The sequence below is a fragment of the Phyllobates terribilis genome, unplaced genomic scaffold, assembly GCF_046119375.1.
Source record: "Phyllobates terribilis strain yellow unplaced genomic scaffold, ASM4611937v1 Scaffold_4__5_contigs__length_816908805, whole genome shotgun sequence".
Classification (NCBI taxonomy): domain Eukaryota; kingdom Metazoa; phylum Chordata; class Amphibia; order Anura; family Dendrobatidae; genus Phyllobates; species Phyllobates terribilis.
The window spans coordinates 39,510,595-39,533,485 of NW_027362764.1; positions in this window are offsets into that span (position 1 = coordinate 39,510,595).

A 22,891-nucleotide genomic window follows, 5' to 3' on the forward strand; every position below is an offset into this window, starting at 1 on the left:
TTGGGATAAAGAACACAAGGAATGGACATTAGACCAGTGGAAATCTGTACTTTGGTCTGATGAGTCCAAATTTGAGATCTTTGGTTCCAACCACCGTGTCTTTGTGCGACGCAGAAAAGGTGAACGGATGGACTCTACATGCCTGGTTCCCACCGTGAAGCATGGAGGAGGAGGTGTGATGGTGTGGGGATGCTTTGCTGGTGACGCTGTTGGGGATTTATTCAAAATTGAAGGCATACTGAACCAGCATGGCTACCACAGCATCTTGCAGCGGCATGCTATTCCATCCGGTTTGCGTTTAGTTGGACCATCATTTATTTTTCAACAGCACAATGACCCCAAACACACCTCCAGGCTGTGTAAGGGCTATTTGACCAAGAAAGAGAGTGATGGGCTGCTACGCCAGATGACCTGGCCTCCTCAGTCACCAGACCTGAACCCAATCGAGATGGTTTGGGGTGAGCTGGACCGCAGAGTGAAGGCAAAAGGGCCAACAAGTGCTAAGCATCTCTGGGAACTCCTTGAAGATTGCTGGAAGACCATTTCCGGTGACTACCTCTTGAAGCTCATCAAGAGAATGCCAAGAGTGTGCAAAGCAGTCATCAAAGCAAAAGGTGGCTACTTTGAAGAACCTAGAATATAAGACATATTTTCAGTTGTTTCACACTTTTTTGTTAAGTATATAATTCCACATGTGTTAATTCATAGTTTGATGCCTTCAGTGTGAATGTACAATTTTCATAGTCATGAAAATACAGAAAAATCTTTAAATGAGAAGGTGTGTCCAAACTTTTGGTCTGTACTGTATGTCTGACATTCATGTCCACTCCTGAGGTCTTATGTGTGGTGTCTGAACTGAAAACCGACGGCCTTCTTGATGCTGGTACTCAACAACTGCCAACTTCTGCTCCCAAATCCTTCCCAACATCTGGAGCGTAGAGTTCCAACATGTGGGGACATCACATACCAGTCTGTGAGTCGGAAGCTGCAAACTCTGCAGAAACACGGCAAGGGCGGCGGAAGCTGTAGGTGACTTTCTAAAATGGGCACACAGGTGGCGTACTTTAACAAGCAGATCCGGCAGCTCTGAGTAGGATTTGAGAAACCGCTGAACCACGAGGTTAAGCACATGGGCCAGGCATGGTACGTGTGTGAGCTCACCTTGCCTCAGAGCCGCCACCAGGTTCCGGCCATTTTCACACACGACCATGCCTGGCTGTAGGTTCAGTGGTGTGAGCCACAGATCTGCCTGCTCTTTCAGAGCTGTCCACAACTCTTCAGCATTGTGTGGTTTTTCACCTAAGAATATTAGCTTCAGCACAGCCTGTTGTCGCTTGGCCGAGGCAGTGCTGCAGTGCTTCTAGCTTGTTACTGATGTGGTCATTTTGAAGATGGAGGCTGAAGAGGAGGAGGCTGAGGAGGATGAGGTGCAGGAGCTGTAGACTGTCGGGGCAACCCTGATTGACCTAGGGCCCGCAATCCTTGGTGTCGGGAGGATGTGTTCGTCCCAAGGTCTGACTGGGTCCCGGCTTCCACTATGTTAACCCAGTGTGCCGTCAGCGAGATGTACCGTCCCTGCCCACAAGCACTTGTCCACGTGTCCATGGTTAGGTGGAATCTCCCGGTAACTGCGTTGTTGAGGGCACGGCTAATGTTTTGGGACACGTGCTTGTGTAATGTGGGGACGGCACACCGGAAGAAATAGTGGCAGCTGGGGACCGAGTACCAAGGGACGGCCACTGCCATCAGGTTGCGGAATGCTTCCGTCTCCACGAGCCTAAAAGGCAAAATTTCGAGCGCAAGCAGTCGTGAAATGTGGGAATTTAGTAGTGTGGCCTGTGGGGCATTGGCTGCGTATTTGCGCTTGCATTTCAAGGACTGGGGTAAGGACAACTGAACTCTGCGCTGGGGCAAGGACGTGGACCTGCTTCCAGATGCTGCTACTTGAGAGTGTGCATCGACAGGTGCAGGGCAGGAGGCATCTTCGCCTGCACCATGGACATGCACAACAGCGGAAAAGCAATGCTGCCACCTGCAGACACTCTTCCTGGACCCTGGGGTTTGGTCCACAAAGTCGGGTGCTTTGCTGCCATGTGCCTGATCATGCTGGTGGTGGTCAGGCTGGTCGTTTTGCCACCCCTGCTGATGCTGGCCTAGCGGGTGGTGCAAATAGCCTTTTTGGGGTTATCGGCAGAGTCTTTAAAAAACAACCAGACTTGGGAAGACCTAACAGTTGTACTGGCAACTTCCTTCTTGCTGGTGTTACGGGGAACGGTTGCCTGCCTTCTTTCTGCGGCCACCACACTGCTTCTTCCTGCCTGTTGGGGTGCTTTGCCTCGCTCCCCCTGTGTGCTGCTGTCCTCGGTCTGCATGTCCTCCTGCCAGCTTGGGTCAGTTACTATATCATCCACCACCTCGTCTTCCACTTCCGCACTCTGGTCCTCCTCCTGACTTTCTGGCAATTGTGTCTCATCATCATCCACCTCTTGTGACATGTTCCCACCGTCACGTTCGTGTGATCGTGGCTGCTGAAATATTTGGGCATCGCTACATGCAATCTCCTCTTGCCCCGCTTCAAGTGTACCGGGCGAGATGGAGTGTCCAAGTGCGAGATCAGTTGTCTCTGGGCACTCGGCATGGTGGGAGGAAGGAGGTTCAGGGTTAGGAATATGTGGTCCATACTCACAGCTACTGAGACTTGACTGTGTGGAAAAAAGGGTGGTGGTGGTGGTAGTGGCTAAGTGACTTGAAGCATTATCTGCTATCCAACCAATAACCTTTTCACACTGCTCTGTGTTCAATAGTGGTGTTCTGCAGTCCCCTATTAATTGGGACAGGAAGGTCGAGCAAGAAGATGTGGGTGTTTGTTGTGGTACAATTTCAGCTTGCCCACGGCCTCGGTATCTGCATGCACCATCATCACCATCACGTCCAGTTCCCCATCTCTTGCTACGCGCCTTGCCCATTTTAAATGGAGGACAATATCTTCCACGCTCACTGCAAATGACTGAATTTGGACCGAACTTATATGTGATCCGTGTGACGGACAAATCACAGTTTTAAATACCTGGCCTGTAGGTAAGTATTTTGAACAGCAAACTGCTGTGAATTGCTTCACTGACACACTGAAATTTTTTTTACTGGAGGCCACAAATGGCAGTATTTTCTGAAAAAGTATATGTGATCTGTGTGATGGAGTAAACACAGTTTTAAATACCTGGTCTGTAAGTAACTATTTTGAACAGCAATCTGGTGTCAATTGCTTCATTGACATACTGAAATTTTTTTAATGGAGGTCAGAAATGGCAGTATTTTCTGAAAACATATATGTGATCTGTGTGACGGAGAAAACACAGTTTTAAATACCTGGCCTGTAGGTAACTATTTTGAACAGCAAACCGGTGTCAAAAACTTTGCTGACACACTGAAACAAAATTTTAATGGAGGTCAAAAATAGCAGTATTTTCTGAAAACTTATATGTGATCCGTGTGACGGAGAAAACACAGTTTTAAATACCTGTCCTGTAGGTAACTATTTTGAACAGCAATCTGGAGTCAATTGCTTCACTGACACACTGAAACAAATTTTTAATGGAGGCCAGAAATGGCAGTATTTTCTGAAAACGTATATGTGATCTGTGTGACAGAGAAAACACAGTTTTAAATACCTGGCCTGTAGGTAACTATTTTGAACAGCAAACTGATGTCAGTTGCTTCAATGATACACTGAAAACATTTTTAATGGAGGCCAGAAATGGCAGTATTTTCAGCGAAATTATGTGTGATCCGTGTGACGGACAAACCACAGTTTTAAATAGCTGGATTTTTAGCGCTGTAATATGGAAAGGACCTGGCTGTATTCTGCAATGCCAAAAAGCAAATGGCGCAGAAAAACTGTGTTCTCTGGATTGCTTTTGAAGCAAATAATGAGGATTAATATCCAAAAAAAATTATTCCTGGCACCTGAGACCTGGGCCTATTTCTAGAAATATCTAACAGCAGCAGGAGCAGACAGAACTGGAATGGTGCCTCTTGTGCTATATGCACTGCAGTCTGCTATATACACTGCCTGCCTATATACACTACCTGCCTGCCTATATACACTGCCTGCCTGATATCTCTGCAGATGGATTAGTCCTCAGGAGGACTGTTTGTTGAGATGGATATGTGTCTCTAATATAGTTTGGTATGTCAACACTAACTAAAAACAAGCAAATCTCTCCCTAGCTCAGCAGCACCTCTCCTTACACTGTCTGATTCTGGAGTGACTGTGACGAGCATGGTGGCGCCAGGTCTGATATAGACCTGATGACGCTGTGCGGCCAGCCAATCACTGTAATGCCACAACCAACATGGCTATGGCATTACAGTGAGTGGCAGGCAATCCCTGCATGGTCATTTGACGAGCCCCCTAGGCCGTGGGGTACTCGGCAGCCGGGCCTCTGGTTGCTGGGGGATATCACGGTAGCTGGCCCGGTCCGTGACCCAGGGCGGTCAGTAAAAAGGGGGGTATTTATAAGGGATTTAAAGTGTTCGTGATGCCACCTTTGGAATGCGGCTAAGGGGTGCCGCCGCTGCGGAGCAGTCCTCTGGAGCTGGTGTTATGGCAGCAGGGATGGTGTGGCTCTCCACAAGTAGAGCTAGCTCCAGGGCAGCGTGGGGTGTAATGGATGGTGGTGCAGGGGAGAGACGGCAGGACGGTCCCGGAGGAAAGACGGATACTCACATGGGGGTAAGCTTCAGTACCTTTACTGGTGATGTTGCAGGCACGGTCCAGGGTACTCCGGACGAAGAGCGCACTTTTGGACTCTCCCCAGTGAGAGGGTATAGGGCCTCCTGATCCGTGGCTTTACTCGCTAAGCTTCTGGCCTGCCTGGAACTAGGCCTAGCTTGGTTATTGTTTCTCTCTCCATCTGCTGGCCTGGTGGTAGGGCCTTCTCTTGGAGATCACTCTCCCTGGAGGATGGGGCCTCCGTGACTCCTAGCCCTGGTACTGTAATCAGCATTTGGTGAACCTGGGACCTGTAGTCCTCCAGGGGTTCCGGTTCACACAAAACTCCAAAAAAGGGCCGGACAAAAGTATTGGCACCCTCAGCCTAATACTTGGTTGCACAACCTTTAGCCAAAATAACTGCGAACAACCGCTTCCGGTAACCATCAATGAGTTTCTTACAATGCTCTGCTGGAATTATAGACCATTCATCTTTGGCAAACTGCTCCAGGTCCCTGATATTTGAAGGGTGCCTTCTCCAAACTGCCATTTTGAGATCTCTCCACAGGTGTTCTATGGGATTCAGGTCTGGACTCATTGCTGGCCACCTTAGAAGTCTCCAGTGCTTTCTCTCAAACCATTTTATAGTGCTTTTGGAAGTGTGTTTTGGGTCATTGTCCTGCTGGAAGACCCATGACCTCTGAGGAAGACCCAGCTTTCTCACACTGGGCCCTACACTATGCTGCAAAATTTGTTGGTAGTCTTCAGACTTCATAATGCCATGCACGCGGTCAAGCAGTCCAATGCCAGAGGCAGCAAAGCAACCCCAAAACATCAGGGAACCTCCGCCATGTTTGACTGTAGGGACCGTGTTCTTTTCTTTGAATGCCTCTTTTTTTTTCCTGTACACTCTATGTTGATGCTTTTTCCAAAAAAGCTCTACTTTTGTCTCATCTGACCAGAGAACATTCTTCCAAAACGTTTTAGGCTTTCTCAGGTAAGTTTTGGCAAACTCCAGCCTGGCTTTTTTATGTCTCGGGGTAAGAAGTGGGGTCTTCCTGGGTATCCTACCATACAGTCCCTTTTCATTCAGACGCCGACGGATAGTATGGGTTGACACTGTTGTACCCTCGAACTGCAGGGCAGCTTGAACTTGTTTGGATGTTAGTCGAGGTTCTTTATCCACCATTCGCACAATCTTGCGTTGAAATCTCTCATCAATTTTTCTTTTCCGTCCACATCTAGGGAGGTTAGCCACAGTGCCATGGGCTTTAAACTTCTTGATGACACTGCGCACGGAAGACACAGGAACATTCAGGTCTTTGGAGATGGATTTGTAGCTTTGAGATTGCTCATGCTTCCTCACAATTTGGTTTCTCAAGTCCTCAGACAGTTCTTTGGTCTTTCTTTTCTCCATGCTCAATGTGGTACACACAAGGACACAGGACAGAGGTTGAGTCAACTTTAATCCATGTTAATTGGCTGCAAGTGTGATTTAGTTATTGCCAACACCTGTTAGGTGCCACAGGTAAGTTACAGGTGCTGTTAATTACACGAATTAGAGAAGTATCACATGATTTTTCAAATGGTGCCAATACTTTTGTCCACCCCCTTTTTTAGGTTTGGTGTGGAATTATATCCAATTTGGCTTTAGGACAATTATTTTTGCGTTTTTTTCATTGAAGACAAATTAAATGAAGAGAATAATACCAAAGAATTTGTGATTGCAATCATTTTCAGGAAGAAACTGAGTACTATCTGACAGAATTGCAGGGGTGCCAATACTTTTGGCCAGCACTGTAGGTGATCCAGGTGCTGGACCACGTCTTCGGCCACGCCAAACCGGTTTTTGTTCCATGGTCACTTAAGGGGCACTCCAGGGAGTGCAACTATGTACATGACAGTTTTTGGGCTGCTCACAGTTCTCAGCCACCGAGTCCTTTATATATACCCTTACGAGTAACCAAATATACACATATCTTTCAGTTTATACAATAAATATTATGCAATACCCTACTGGGTAACTATTTATACTACAGGTATTTTTAACTTACTCCTTATACCTGACAGGGGTCTGGCCTTTTTTACTCCATGATGACCTACGTAGTACTGGAATGCGTGTAGTGTGGATGCTTGTGCTATTTTTCGCTCTATATGTTGGTGGACTGCAAGACTGCCTTAACTTCTCTACGGGACTGGCAAGTACACTGGTTACTGGGCCTACTGGCTCTGCTTCTACCGGTGATCCTTCTTCCGGGGATTCTTCCTGAGCAGGCTCTTCCGGGGCACTTACAGGGGTCTTACTTGCAGTGGAGAGTCTTCTGGCTGTTGGTAGAAGTGTAGCACATGTATTATTACCGCTCCATCCAGTTGAGGCCAATCTGCCGGGAAATCTCCTAAGACAGTATGGAGTACTTCTTCTTAAGGCTCCTCCGGTACGGTGAAAGGCACTTCCTCCTGGGGCTTCAGCGGACTTGGGCACAACTTCAGATGGTCTCTCGATACCGTTGCAGTTGTTCTTCCTCCGTCTTTGCTAATTAGGCAGGTTTTCCTATTGTCGAATCTGGAATTCAACACAGTGTAAGGTTCCCTTTCCCACTGGTCATCAAGTTTGTGGCTTCTTCTCTTTCATTTCAGCACAACTTCTCCAGGTGTCAAGGGTTCGGCTGGTGCACTCTTATTGTACTGTGCTTCCTGCTTATCTCTCACATTACTTAGACTGTCTTCGACACAGGCCTGTACTCTCTTGTACTGCTCCTGTCGAGTCGCATCCCAGTCTTCAGTGGACATATCTGCTTCTGGCTCGACCACTCCAAGCTCCAGGTCCATGGGCAACTTTCCGGGTCTTGCTCTCATGAGGTACGCTGGAGTACAATTGGTGGAACTCACAGGTATATGATTGTAGAGATCTACCAGGTCAGGTAGTTTGTCTGGCCACTGGTTTCTTTCTTCTAGGGGTAAGGTCTTCAACAGGTCGATGACTATGTTATTCATCTTTTCACATAACCCATTGGTTTGGGGGTGGTACGGTGTAGTCCGGATCTTCTTACACCCGTACAGATGGCAAAACTATTTGAACAGCTTGGCTTCAAAGGCAGGGCCTTGATCCGTCAGCACCTTATCCGGGTATCCATGGGGCTGCAGAAGTAGGCTTGAAAAGTCCTTGCTGCAGTTTCTGCCATCAGATCCTTGACGGGGGCTACCACCAGGAACCGTGAGTAGTGATCCACCATGGTCAGGGCATACGAGTAGCCTGACCTGCTGGGTGACAGCTTGACGTGATCCAGAGCGACGAACTCCAGGGGCTGGGTTGTCTTGATGGACTGCAGGGGTGCCTTCTGGCTGCTGTAGTCTTTTCTTCTGAGGCTACAGGGTCCACAATCCCGGCACCACCTCTCTATGGAACTCTGCATTCCAACCCAATAAAACCGATTCTTCAGGAGGGTTTCCAGCTTCTTCCAGCCAAAGTGCCCTGCTTGATCATGGTAGGCCTCCAACACCATCTGGATGTCTGTCCTGGGCACTACGATCTGCCATACCATCTCATGGGTCCTAGGGTTGACATACCTTCGGCACAGTTTCTCTCTATAGATGAATAGCCGGCTTCTCTCATTCCACAGTAGCTTGGCTTGTGGAGAAGCATCCTTCTCCAGGGAGGAACCTTCCTGGGTTATCAGTTCTTTAATACGGCTGACAACTGGGTCGCTGTCCTGGGTCTCCTTCCAACTGTGGTGAGGTAAAGGGTTTAGTGTCTTACCACGATACCTCCTGGAGGTGCGCTGCTCGTGGACCATCCCATTTCTATGGAAGGCAGGTAGCTCAATCTCCTCCAGGTCATCTACTTCTTCTTCAGTATCCAACTGGTGAGGCATTCTGGATAGGGCATCGGCGTTGGCATTCTTGTGGCCTGCCCGGTACTTGATGGTGAACTAATAGTTTGACAGACGGGCCATCCAACGCTGTTCCATGGCTCCCAACTTGGCTGTCTCTAGATGTGTCAAGGGGTTGTTATCAGTGTAAACCATGAACTTACTGGAGGCTAAGTAGTGCTTGAATCGTTCAGTGATGGCCCAGACCATGGCCAGGAGCTCCAACTTGAAGGAGCTATAATTTTCTGGATTCCTCTCGGTAGGACGGAGCTTCCTGCTGGCATAGGCAATCACCTTCTCTTTGCCATACTGCTTCTGGCTTAACACAGCTCCTAGTCCCTCGTTGCTGGCATCAATGTACAGCAGGAATGGTTGGCTGTAGTCAGGGTAGGCCAGGATTTCCTCACCAGTCAGAATCTCTTTCATCACTGCAAAGGACTCAGCCTGCTCTTTACCCCACAGGAAGGGGGGGTTCTTGCCTCTGTTGGACTGTCCTACCAGGAGATCTTGCAAAGGCTCTACCTTCTTGGTGTAGTCCTTCACAAATCTCCGGTAATACATGACCAGTCCCAGGAACTGATGTACCTCCTTGAGATTCTTCGGTTCCGGCCATTTCTGGATGGCAGTGACCTTCTTCGGGTCTGGTGCTACGCCTTCTGGACTGACGATGTGCCCCAGGTACTGAACCTTCCGTTTGAGCAGGTGGCACTGGGAAGGCTTCAATTTCATCCCATACTGGGACAACGCTTCAAATACCTCCGCCAGGTGCTTCAAATGGTCCTCATACGTCTTGGAGTACACTATCACGTCATCCAGGTATAGCAGCACGGTCTCGAAGTTACAATGTCCCAAACAGCACTCCATCAATCTCTGGAACGTTCCAGGGGCGTTGCAGAGTCCGAACGGCATACTGTTGAATTCGCAGAGTCCCATCGGGGTAGTGAAGGCCGTTTTCTCCCGGTCCTCTTCCGCAACTGCTACTTGCCAGTACCCACTAGTGAGGTCAAGGGTAGAGAAGTAATTTGCAGACTTTAATGCAGCCAGGGATTCCTCTATACGGGGCAAAGGGTAGGCATCTTTATGTGTTATGCGGTTTACCTGCCAGTAATCTACACACATCCTCATGCTTCCATCCTTTTTCCTGACCAGGACCAGGGGAGCTGCCCAGGGGCTACAGCTATCTCTTATTTCCCCTGCCTTCTTCATGTCGTGCAACATTTCCTTCGGTTTCTGGTAGTGTGCTGGTGGGATTGGCCTGTAACGTTCTTTGATGGGTGGATGGTCACCTGTGGGTATATGGTGTTGTACCCCTTTAATCCTCCCAAAATCAAGTGGGTGTTTGATGAATACCTGTTCATATTCCTGGACCACCCTGTATACTCCTTGTTTTTGATGGACAGGAGTGGCGTCAGACCCAACATGGAGCTGTTGACACCAATCCTCCAACTGAGCTTCGGAGTCATTGTCCTCCACTGTATCTGGTGGGGTCAAGGATTCCACTGTGTGTATGGACTCATCATTCACAGTATACAACCTGGCAACAGTGGCGTATCTTGGTAATTTAACTTCATCCTCCCCACAATTTAGGAGATGTACAGGTACCCTCCCATTGCGTACATCAACTACCCCTCTAGTAGTTAAGAGTGTAGGTCTGTGCTCTGAGCTAATGGGCTCCACTACCGCCTGGTACTTCTGTCCTTTGAGACATATTGCTGCCCTACACCAAATCAGCATTTCACTCATCGGGGGAATCACAATGAGTATGGGGTCTGTCACCCGTACATCACCAATTTCACCACCTGTTAGCTTTACCTGTTGCTGGTACATAAGGGCTCGGATCTCTTTCTGCAGCGCCCTCCTCTGCCCTGGTCTGGCAGTGTCAGCCATCTGTTGGAGCAAAAACAACACTTCTCCCAAACAGTTACCGACAATTTTTGTACCAAGTATCATATACAAGTCTGTATAATCTGGATTAGACTTCACTACAATCAGTCCTTAGTCCTTTAGTTCCGCTCTCCCCACATTCACTGTCACATCCTTAACCCCTACTAGATTAAGAGGAAGGCCGTTAGAGGCATACACGGAGAGGTTCGGGGCTGGCGGCAGGAGTTCATCTATGAGCCAGTACCTTTTGTAGAGGACATCAGGTATGATGGTTACTTGAGATCCAGTGTCCAGCAGGGCAGGTGTCGCGATGCCATCCAGCACAATGGACAGGAAAGGTCTTCCTCCCACGAACCGATGGTACCAGCTTGATGGGCCTGCTTGATTTACTCCTGGGTGTCGGCCCTCAGGGTTTGCTCGTTTAAAGGACAGTTCCGCGCGGTGTGGCCTGCCTTCTGGCAGCGGTAGCAGATAAATTCTCCTGGAGGGCAACGTTAGTCGTTGGTCCTCCCACGGGGTGGCGTTGTCCTCCTCCGGGGTGGCGTTGTCCTCCTATGGGGTGGCGTTGTCCTCCTTCTTCTTCTCATACAGGGGACATCCTGAGGGCTGTCGGCGAGTAGTATCCTTCCTTCCGGCTCGGGCTCCTCCTGTAGCTGCAGGGTGCTCAGGACAGTGGGCAGGGTTTTACTTAGCTGACGCACTTCAGAGCGTAGGCTGTCCATCTTGCTAGGGGGCACTGTTTGCATCTTTGTTTCAGCCGTTAGTGAAGGAGCATTGGGTGCTGCGGGCACTGGGGTGGCCCCACCCTGGTAACGCTGGATAGCAGTATCTGATGTTTCCAGGGGTTGCAGACCCTTTATAGCCATGTCCTTAAGGGTGTCAAAGGTGGCATCTGGATGGTCTAAGGCCCACCACCGTACAGTCCTGCTCTCCTCCTGGGACCTCAACCCCCGGATGAACTGTTCTGTCAGCATTTTATTTTTGTTTTGTATGATGGCTGGACTAACCTGCTTCAGGGCCCGCAGGGCTTCCTGTACGCGCCAGGCGTAGTCCCGGACACTGTCCTCAGGTTTCTGGACACAGTGGTAGAACCTCATTCGGAGATCCGTCTCAGTGCAGTTTTCAAACACAGTTTGCAGTCTCTTAAAGATGATGGATACTGATTCCTGGTCTGCGGCTGGCCCGGTTTCAACTTCCCGCTCTGCGGCACCAGTCAATTGTCCCAGCACGACAGCGGCTCTCTGCTTACCAGTCATAGAATATATATCTTGCACACCGCATATTTTCCTCTTGAATCTGGACAGGGTGTCTGGTTTGCCATTATACTGGGGAAGCCAGGGATAAACGGCAGGGCCATGGGTATCAACGGAGTCACAACCGCTGCTGGTGGAGCGGCCGCTCTGGTCTGTGCAGCGCCGGGCGCAAGTTGGGCATCAGGAGCATTAACCGGTGCTCGGCGGCTTGCTGGTCATTGGCCATGGTTGCACCCCCCTAGTGAACCGGAGCCTACCATCTTCACTTTCTTTTTCAGGTAGGCCGCAGCTCCGCGGGCGACGGTCTTCTTCTAGGACCTTGCGTCGCTCGCTTCAGACGTCAGAGCGTCCTCTGGGCTCCCTCGAGGACCTGACACTTCCTGGTTCGACATCAGGGGCGGGGCGTGTCCTGGGCTTCCCGCGCTTCCAGTGGTTACGCCTCTCCGATTCCCACGGATACGCCCCTCTTCTTCCCACGCAGCGACAGGAAGATGGCGGACAATGGCGGGAAATCTTGGGAATGGTGGGAAACCTTCACCACAGTGAGTATTACAGTCTTTTAAGGTGCACAGTACCTGGAGGCAATGGGCACGGAATCCTGTTCGTGACGCCAAGGCTGACGCGCTCCCTGGGCCATGGGGTACTCGGCAGCCGGGCCTCTGGTTGCTGGGGGATATCTCGGTAGCTGGCCCGGTCCATGACCCAGGGCGGTCAGTAAAAAGGGGGGTATTTATAAGGGATTTAAAGTGTTCGTGATGCCACCTGTGGAATGCGGCTAAGGGGTGCCGCCGATGCGGAGCAGTCCTCTGGAGCTGGTGTTACGGCAGCAGAGATGGTGTGGCTCTCCACAGGTAGAGCTAGCTCCAGGGCAGCGTGGGGTGTAATGGATGGTGGTGCAGGGGAGAGACGGCAGGACGGTCCCGGAGAAAAGACGAACACTCACATGGGGGTAAGCTTCAGTACCTTTACTGGTGATGTTGCAGGCACGGTCCAGGGTACTCCGGACAAAGGGCGCACTTTTGGACTCTCCCCAGTGAGCGGGTATAGGGCCTCCTGATCCGTGGCTTTACTCGCTAAGCTTCTGGCCTGCCTGGAACTAGGCCTAGCTTGGTTACTGTCTCTCTCTGCACCTGCTGACCTGGTGGTAGGGACTTCTCTTGGAGATCACTCTCCCTGGACGCTGGGGCCTCCGTGACTCCTAGCCCTGGTACTGTAATCAGTGTTTGGTGAACCTGGGACCTGTAGTCCTCTAGGGGTTCCGGTGGTTCCTACTGGGTGTAAAGGGTCCCTGTAGGCGCGGACCCGGTGTCTGTTATATATATCGGGGTGAGCCTGGTATGCTCCTCTGCCCCCTTGCTACTTCTTCCTTCTCATCTCACCTTCGGCCCACTCAAGGCCCTCACTAGGCCTTCACACGTGCTGTAGGCCTTGGCTCGCCTAAGCACAGTAGCCAGCTTGCTGCCTCTTCGCTGCTCTCTGAGCGTCAGCACGCTCTCTGCTCAACTCTGAGCTCTGTCTTTAAACTCTAACTCCAACTAAACTGAGCTGCCTAGCTCCACCCTCCCTATATATATCCATATCAGGGCTCCCTCTGGTGGTCTGAGGTGGTAGGGTGGAGGTGTGTGAATGTGTGAGGGCCTCTTGTGGAGAAGTCCATCCATGCATCTTTCTGGGTTCTGTGGCACCAGTGCGTAGCAGGGCACCACACATGGACTCTGTAAAGAGCGCCAAACATGCAGGGAGGAGTCCCGAGCTCCCGCCGAGCAACCCCGGAAATACTAGGCGAGCGCCGAGCATCTCGAGCAGTGATATGCTGGGGCTGAGCACCGAGCAGTAGCGAACATGCTTGCTCATCACTAGTGGTCAGGCGATCCGATCGTGCACCGTGCTGGGCCTTGTGGTGCCCACGCCACATGCATAAAAAAAAATGTCCCGCATGTCCCAAACCCACTATTCAGTGGAGGAGGCATACGCTTTTCTTGCCTGCGACACTGACAGTAAGGGAGAGGATCTCATCTTTCTTTATCTGACTCCTCGTCATCGTCCTCCTCCTCTTTCTCCTCCTCAGGTGCTCCTCAGGCGCTTTCTTTCTCCTCAGGTGCTGCTGAACCGCCACGAAGACACCCCAGGACAGAAGATCAACCAGCGCTCCCCATTACTGACCCCGTATGGACCTCGTCCTCCAAAAATTATGAGCCACTGATTCCTGATTTTGTAGTTGAATCAGGAATCAAGTTTGACACCACCAGCCTCACAGAAATAGACTTTTAAAAGTCTTTTTCTCTGAGGATTTATTAAACCTTATTGTGGGCCAAAGTAATTTGTACGCTCAACAGTTTTTGGTAGAAAACTGCTCTTCGTCATTTTCTAACTGGTCTCCTGTAGACGTAGTAGAAATGATGAAGTTTTGGGGCCTGGTCCTTCACATGGGGATCTTGAAAAAAAAAAGTTTGGTAATACTGGAGTGTTGACGTTTGGTATAACACTCCAGTGTTCTGAATGGTCATGACCCGAGCACATTGTGAAGCCATCCACAACTTCTTGCATTGCAATTATAATGCATGGTGTCCTACATAAGCTGACCCCAACTTTGATTGTGTTTTCAAAGTTAAGATGGTCATCGAGCACTTCAACAACACGTTTGCTGAAGTGCCCCAAAGGGACATCCAGTAAGAGGGCCAGGTATGGAATTAAGCTGTACAAACTTTGTGAGAGTACCTCAGGGTACACCCATAAGTTTAGGGTTTATGAAGGGAAGGACTCCCGGATTGAAACCTCTAAATGCCCCCCTGTCCTGGGAGTGAGTGGGAAAATTGTGTAGGATTTGGTGCACCCACTGCTGGATAAAGGTTATCACCTCTATGTGGATAACTTTTATACCAGCATCCCACTGTTCATGTCCCTTAGCCTGCGGTACTGTCCGCAAAAATCAGAGAGGGCTATCGAAGACGCTAATTGGGCAGATGCTCAGAAGGGGTCATAGCAGAGCCCAATGTAGCGACCACCTGCTGATGATCAAGTATAAGAACAAGAGGGATGTCCTTCTCTTGACCACCATACATGGTGATGGCAGCACCCCCAGCACTGTACAAGGTTCCACTACACAGGTCGTCAAAACAGAAGTCTACATTCCAAAATGTCACTACTTCCCTTCCGAGCCCTGACGTGCACCCAAACAGTAGTTTTCTAGCACACATGGGGTATCAGCGTACTCAGGAGAAATTTCACAACAGATTTTGAGGACCACTTTCTCCTGTTACCCTTGTGAAAAATATTTAATTTGGGATAAAATAACATTTTTGTGGAAAAAATTAGATTTTTTTTATTTTAAAAAGTCAACTTTATAATTTTCAGTGAAGCACCTGGAGGTTCAAGGTGCTCACCACACATCTAAATAAATTCATTGGGGGATATAGTTTCCAAAAAGGGGGCACTTGTTGGGCATTTTCACTGTTTAGGCACATCTGTAAACGCGACATGATGCCCACAGACCATTCCATCAAAGTCTGCTTTTCATAACGCCACTCCTTCCGTTCCAAGCCCTGACATGCATCCAAACAGTAGTTTTCTCAAACAAATCAGATATCAGAGTACTCAGGAGAAATTGCACAACAGCTTTTGGGGTCCAATTTCTCCAGTTACCCTCGTGAAAATAAAAAAAAATGCGGCTAAAAAGATTTTTGTGGAAAAAAGTGTTTTTTTTTCATGGCTCTATGTTATAAACTTTTGTGAAACACTTGGGTTTTCAATGTGCTCACCACACATCTAAATAAGTTCCTTAAGGGGTCTAGTTTCCAAAATGGGGTCACTTGTGGGGGTGTTTACACTGTTTAGGCACATCAGGGGCTCTCCAAACACAACATGGCGTCCGCTCTCAATTCCAGCGAGTTTTGCGCTGAAAACGTCAAACTGTGCTCCTTCCCTTACAAGCCCTGCCGTGCACCCAAACAATGGCTTTCCCCCACATATGGGGTATCAGCATACTCAGGAGAAATTGTACAACAACTTTTGGGGTCTAATTTCTCCTGTTACCCTCATGAAAATAAAAAATTTGCGGCTAAAACATCGTTTTTGTGGAAAAAAAGTGTTTTATTTTTCACGGCTCTACGTTATAAACTTTTGCAAAATACTTGGGGGTTCAAAGCGCTCACCGGGTCCAATTTTTCCTGTTACCTGTGAAAATAAAAAGATTGGGGTTTAAAGTAAAATTTTAGTGAAAAAAAGTTCAATGTTATTTTTTTCTTTTCACATTCGATTAATTGCTGTGAAGCACGTGAAGGGTTAATAAACTTCTTGAATGTGGTTTTGAGCACCTTGAGGGGTGCAGTTTTTAGAATGGTGTCACTTTTGGGTATTTTCTGTCATAATGATAAAGACCCCTCAAAGTGACTTCAAATGTGATGTGGTCCCTAAAAAAAATGGTTTTGAAAACTTTGTTGTAAAAATGAGAAATCGCTGGTCAACTTTTAACCTTTATAACTTTCTAAGAAAAAAAAATGTTGTTTCCAAAATTGTGCTGATGTAAAGTAGACACGTGGGAAATGTTATTTATTAACTATTTTCTGTGACATATCTCTCTGATTTAAGGGCATGAAAATTAAAATTTTGAAAATTGCTACATTTTTGCCAAATTTCCGATTTTTTCACAAATAAATGCAAATCATATGAAATAAATTTTACCACTATCATGAAGTATATGTCATGAAAAAACAATCTCAGAATCAGGGGGATCCGTTGAAGCGTTCCAGAGTAATTACCTCATTAATTGATAGTGGTCAGAATTGTAAAAAATTGGCCTGGTCATTAACGAGCAAACCACCTTCGGGGGTAAAGGGGTTAATAGACAATACATATGGCATGTCATATAAAGAAAGTAATTCATGCTAAATAGGAGAAGAAAAGATACAATGGGAATTTCCTTGCCTTTGATTCATAAATAATGTTAGCCCTAATTCCATCATTTGAAACAATGTTTTCATAAAAAGTTTCATGTATTAAAAACAATAAAAAAATCTTTTATCTGCCTACAGGGATAAAATGTCATTATGCAAAATCTTCTACATTTTACATTTTTAATGATCTATTTTATTTGATTCAAATGCCCAAATCTATTACTTATTAATTTCATTTATTTTTTTAACTAATTATCATATCTATAGAGATAAATTATCATCAAAGCTCATGGGCACCTTTATCAAGCCTCCACATCTAATTGTTTTTTGTTAAGGTACCATGCCATACATTTATGTCACCGAACATGGTGGTAACTGATAGGCAAACTGTAGCATCGGCGTCTCTGCCTCCTGCCGGGCAGAGACGCCGTTCCCCTCACCACCCGGTCCCAGTCCGGCGTCTTCTTGCTCCCCTCCTGCTGCTGCTGTGGCGCGCACCGCGCACAGCTTCCTGGGCACTTTGCGGGCTCCCTCCCTCTTAAAGGGGCCGTGCGCGCCTTCCTAAAGAGTCCCCGGCCAATGGCCGGAGGACTTCCCCTTTATAAGGCACCTCCTCCAAAATGGAAGTGTCTGTGCTAGGTTGTTGTTTTGTGTGCTAACACTTTCCTCAGCCCTCAGGTCCCGCTGCCTGTCAGTCCTGCCCGCCAGTCTGCCTGTCAGTCCAGCCCGCCAGTCTGTCTAACAGTCCTGCCCGCCAGTCTGTCTAACAGCTGTGTCCGCCAGCCTGCCTACCTGGAGCACCTGCCAGTTACCTGTCGTGCCCACCAGCCTACCTACCTGGAGCACCTGCCAGAAACCTGCCGTGCCCCCCAGCCTGCCTACCTGGAGCACCTGCCAGAAACCTGCCGTGCCCCCCAGCCTGCCTACCTGGAGCACCTGCCAGTTACCTGTCATGCCCGCCAGCCAGCCTACCTGGAGCACTTGCCAATTGCCTGCCGTGCCTGCCAGCTTGCCTACCCGGAGCACCTGTCTGGCTAACCGCCGTACCCGCCTGCTTGCCTACCCGGAGCGCCTGTCTGGCTATCTGCCGTACCTGCCTGCTTATCTACCCGGATCACCCGCCAGCCTTCCTGCCGTGCTCATCCGCTGTACCGATCAGCTCCTGTCATCTGACCCGTGGGAGTCACCTGCTGTCACACAGGGTCAGTCCCAGAGTGGCACCTGGTTCACCTGCCCGGTCCCTCCCTGGTTCACGGACTCGACTAAGCTGCCGTGTGACCTGGGTCGGTCCGAGTAGGCACTTAGTTATGCCACTCTGGTCCCTCCTTGTCCCGAAGCACAGAGGTTCCACCACCCGGACCCGTAACACGAGCTTTTGCTGTTAAGATCAAGATCAGATAAACTTCAGATCCCGGATGTTTAACCTCCTTAGAAGCCAAGGTCAATAGAGACTGCGGTGTCCAAGGTGTTTGACAGAGAAAGGGAAAATCATCTCTCAGCTCAACATGGCAGGTAATGAGATCGCTGGATGCCAACGTACTCAAAGGCTGACAAGAGCTTCTGCCTATTAGGACATGTAAACTTCAGTTTTCTAGGTGAAAATAATCATAAATGAACTTCAATAATTAAAAAAATACATAAAAAATGTATAAAAAATACATAAAAACATACATTGTTTTAGTAAAGTGCAAATAGTATTTTTTTATATTTTTTTTTATTCACTTTTAAACACAAATAGTGTTTTTTTGTCACTATTTGCTGCAAATTAAAACCAACCGATATTATCGTCGTTGTGACTCTTCTCATGTATAACTTCAATAATACTGTTTAAAATTCTCTCCTATAAAAAATAAGTTAAAAATTAAATCCTTTTTTTCAAACTTTTTTCTTTTTTATGATATTTATGAAAATAAAACAAAATTTGGTATCAACTCCACTCACTGTGTTTGGAGGAAGAAGAAGGATGAGTACAACCCCATAAACACCTTCCCAAGAAGACATCATACTTTGGGAGTGCTTTTCTGCAAAGGGGACAGGATGACTGCACTGAAGGGAGGATGGATGGGGTCATGTATCGCGAGATTTTGGCCAACAACCTCCTTCCCTCAGTAAGAGCATTGAAGATGGGTGGTGGCTGGGTCTTCCAGCATGACAATGACCCGAAACACACAGCCAGGGCAACTAAGAAGTGGCTCTGTAAGAAACATTTCAAGGTCCTGGAGTGGCCTAGCCAATCTTCAGATCTGAACCCCTATAGATGATCTTTGGGGGAGATGAAACTCAATGTTGCCCAGTGACAGCCCCGAAACCTGAAAGATCTGCAGAAGATCTGTATGGAGGAGGGGGCCAAAATCCCTGCTGCAGTGTCCGCAAACCTGGTCAAGAACTACAGGAAACATCTGACCTCTGTAATTACAAACATCTGACCTCTGTAATGGCAACCAAATATTCAGTTCTGTTTTTCTATTATATCAAATACTTATTTCATGCATTAAAATGCAAATTAATCGTGTACAAATCATACAATTTGATTTTCTGGACAAGGGGCTTCCTGTTTCTACATAGAGCAAGGAGACGAATCAACTGGGTAGAAAGGCAAAATGGGCATTTGTAAATACACAGTGCTGTATAATATTACTGCAATATACTAAGAGGATAGAAACTTGGATGGGAGGAGGAGTGCTTCTTAAACCGCTTCCCGGTTGCCCACTGTAGATATATGTCGGCACTGCACAGAGCCCAGTAAGCGCCTACGTTTATCAACGGTCGGTGGTCTGGCAGCGCTCAGGAACCCCAGGATCCTGCAAGCGTTGCAATTCTAGTGCAGAGCAACAGCTCTGACAGGTGATTGGATCAGGTTCCCATGATGTTAACCCATTCCTATTTTCTAGATGCCATGATCAATAGAAATCGTGGCATTTAGAAGATAGTAACAGCTGGTTTTGAACTGATCGGGACCCTTATAACGAGGGGATTCCAGTACAGAATGCTGGCTGTGACCCCTGACCTCATCGAGACTTGATTGCTTCAGGTCCTGATGACGTCAGCGTCATGCCAGCCAATGAGAGAAATCACTGGGAAAGTTTGTTGTAGTAGGAAATTTTTCTGGGTGATCTGCCTCATAAAAACGCTGTTTCTCCTCTGATCTCCTGTCAGTGAGAGATCAGAGGAGAAACAGTGTAACAAGTGGTGATTCTTATCCATCCTGAAACACAAGTGTGGCGCCCCTGCGGGTTCAGTCGCCACAGAGGTACTGCATCTCACCCAGAGGTGTGGTGCCCCACTCTCAGGTAAGGATAGAGTGCTGCCTGGGACCCACCCACCTGCATCCAACACTGCACCATTCCAGACCAGCAGGCGGGGCAATATGCAAGAGTACAATGCTGAGCCCTGTCCCTGTTTGGAAGTGGGGGGAACCCAGAGAGGGGGAACCATGTAGTGGGTGTGGGTGGAGGAAGTAGACAAGGGGAGCACCTTCAGTAGGAATATAAGAAGGGAACCATCTTGAAGGAGTCAGTTCAGACAGAGGAGAGCAGTCTTTGGAGAGAGAGTTGGGAGCAGGAGCTCTGTAGGAGCTCTTCTCAGGAGGAGCGGGCCTAGTCTGGGAGGCCCAGGAGAACAGACTGAGAGAGAGGACGGGAGCAGAGGGAAGGCTCCAAGAGGAACGGAGGGGATCCAAGGGGAACGGCGAGTGTGGAAGCCACCCGTGCGCCCGAATCTACCAGGACGTGGAGGGATCAGGCCGCAGAGGGGACCAGCCCCTAACTAGTGGAGAACTACAAGGTTCAGCTACAAATCCGGAGGCTACTATACTTTCAAGGTGCAGCTGCCCAAAACCACAATTATATAGCCGAAAAGGTGGCTGCATAGGATTTAGGGGACTGCACATTGCCCGCTAAGATCCGAGGCTACTGGCTTGGGACACTGATTGTGAGGCGCAGGGCAGGAGGGTGAAAGCAAGCGCAGGAAGACGACCGAGGAAGGCACACAGAAAGGGGTCCCGTTAAGTACTCCTGAATTACCTGAGGGATTGCTGAACCCCTTCCTTGGTGAACGCAGGACGACGTTGGAGGTTACACATTGACGCTGGTAAACTGGAGTCTTGAACAACTGTGAGTAAATCTTGAAGACTGCACCCCACTGTCTCCTGAAATTATTGCTGCGCCATCACCAGCCCTGCACTACACCGCACCAACAACCTCTACCTCATAACATTACTATCCTGCCCTGGAGCTTAGCTCTGCCTGTGGAGAGCTGAACCAACTCTGCTGCGTCACCATCAGCTCCAGAGGATCTGCACCGCAGCGGCGGCTCCATATAGCCGCATACCACAGGTGGCGTCACGAACATTATATATAAAAACTTTATTCCTTTTACTTTATTCCCCTTTAATTGACCGCCCTGGGTCAAATGACCGAGTCACTGCCACCGTGACATCCCCCACCACCGACCGTCCCGGCTACCGAGTACCCCACCGCCCAGGGGGCGCGTCATATTGACCAGTACAAGACCAATTAATTTTTTTAATCTGCTTTTGACAGACAGCTTGCTAGAGCATATTGTCATGCAAACAAATTTATATGCGTCTCAATTTATCAGCCAGGATCTACGAACCTATAATGCTAGGTCAAATTTATGGACGCCAACTAATGTTCTGGAAATTAAAAATTGTTTAGGATTTACATTTGCCAAAAAAGCCAAGCATTTGCTCCTACTTGTCCAGCCGCCCTGTTCAAGACACCCCTATGTTTTCTGTCGTTCTTCCAAGGAACTACTCCTGAGGTTTTGGCATTTTAACGACAATAGTCAATGCCTGCCCTGAAATGCCTCAGAACATGACAGATTGTATAAAATCAGACCCAACATCGAAGACTTGACAGAAAAGTTCTTAAGGTTCTACACCCCAACGCAAAACATTTCTATTGATGAGTCCCTTGTAAAATTCAGAGGAAGACTGCACCTCAAGCAATTTATCCCATCTAAGAGGGAAAGGTTCGGAATAAAACTCTATAAAATGTGCAAAAGTTCAACCGGATACACATCAGCTTTTTGCATTTATGAGGGAGAAGATAACCAACTAAACCCACCAGGATGCCCTACTTATCTGGGGACATTTGGAAAAATCATTAGGGAGCTGATAAATCAATTTTTACAAAAAGGCTACAATATGTACAGTATGTGGACATTTACTACACCAGCATACCCCTATTTAAAAGTCTGGTTGAACACAACATAGGGGCTTGAGCGACCATTCGGAAAAAACGTCAGGGGTTTCCACAATCATTGGTCAATGAAAAGTTCCAAAAGGGGCAGTCAGGGGCTGTACGCAACGGAGAGCTGCTTGCCTACAAGTATAAGGATAAGAAAGATATTTTTATCCTCATCTTGATCCACACAGATGCCAAAGTGGCCTCTGTAGAACTAGGATCCACTACTCCAAAGCAAAAACCTATGTCGGTCATTGACTACAACAAACACATGGGGGGTGTGGACCTTGCAGACCAGGTTCTACAGCAATACCAAATATCAAGAAAATCATATACCTGGTATAAAAAGTTAGTTATTTATTTGTTTCAGGTGGCCACATATAATTCTTTTGTGTTATACAAAAAAGCAGAAAATTCAGATACTTTCCTTTATTATCAGGAAAAGGTCATTGAAAATCTTGTTTTTGAAAGTGTTAGCCCCGCTCATCCATTAGAATCTGAAGATGTGAAAAGACTCAGAGCGACATTTTATTGCACTTATTCCAGCAACAGAAACAAGAAGGAACCCCCAGAGAAGATGTCGTGTATGTTCTAAGAGAGGGATGAGGCGTGATACCCGCTACTATTGCCCACAATGCCCATCATTGCCAGCCTTATGCCTGACTGACAGCTTTAAAATCTTCCACACACAACCACATTTTTAAACTGGAAAAATGTATCCCATTTTGTCATTCAAGCATTTGGTGAATGCCACAGTCGAGTAGAGCTCACTTAACAATTTCCAGGGGTGGGAGGGGGGAGTTTCTCTAGAATCTATAACTTCCACTGCGTGCTCTTTCCTGGAAATCATCCATGGCGTTAAAATGGTCACTAAACCCAGAGGGGTATCATTTCCAAAATGGATCCACTTTAGGGGAGATTCTGCTGTTCTGGCACTTAGCGGCTCTGAAAATTGCCAGAACAGCAGAATCACCCCTGAAATGACCCCAATTTGGAAATGGCACCCCTCTGGGAATTCATCTATGGGTGTAGTGACTATTTACCTATCTACCTATTTTTCCATGTAAAATCTGAG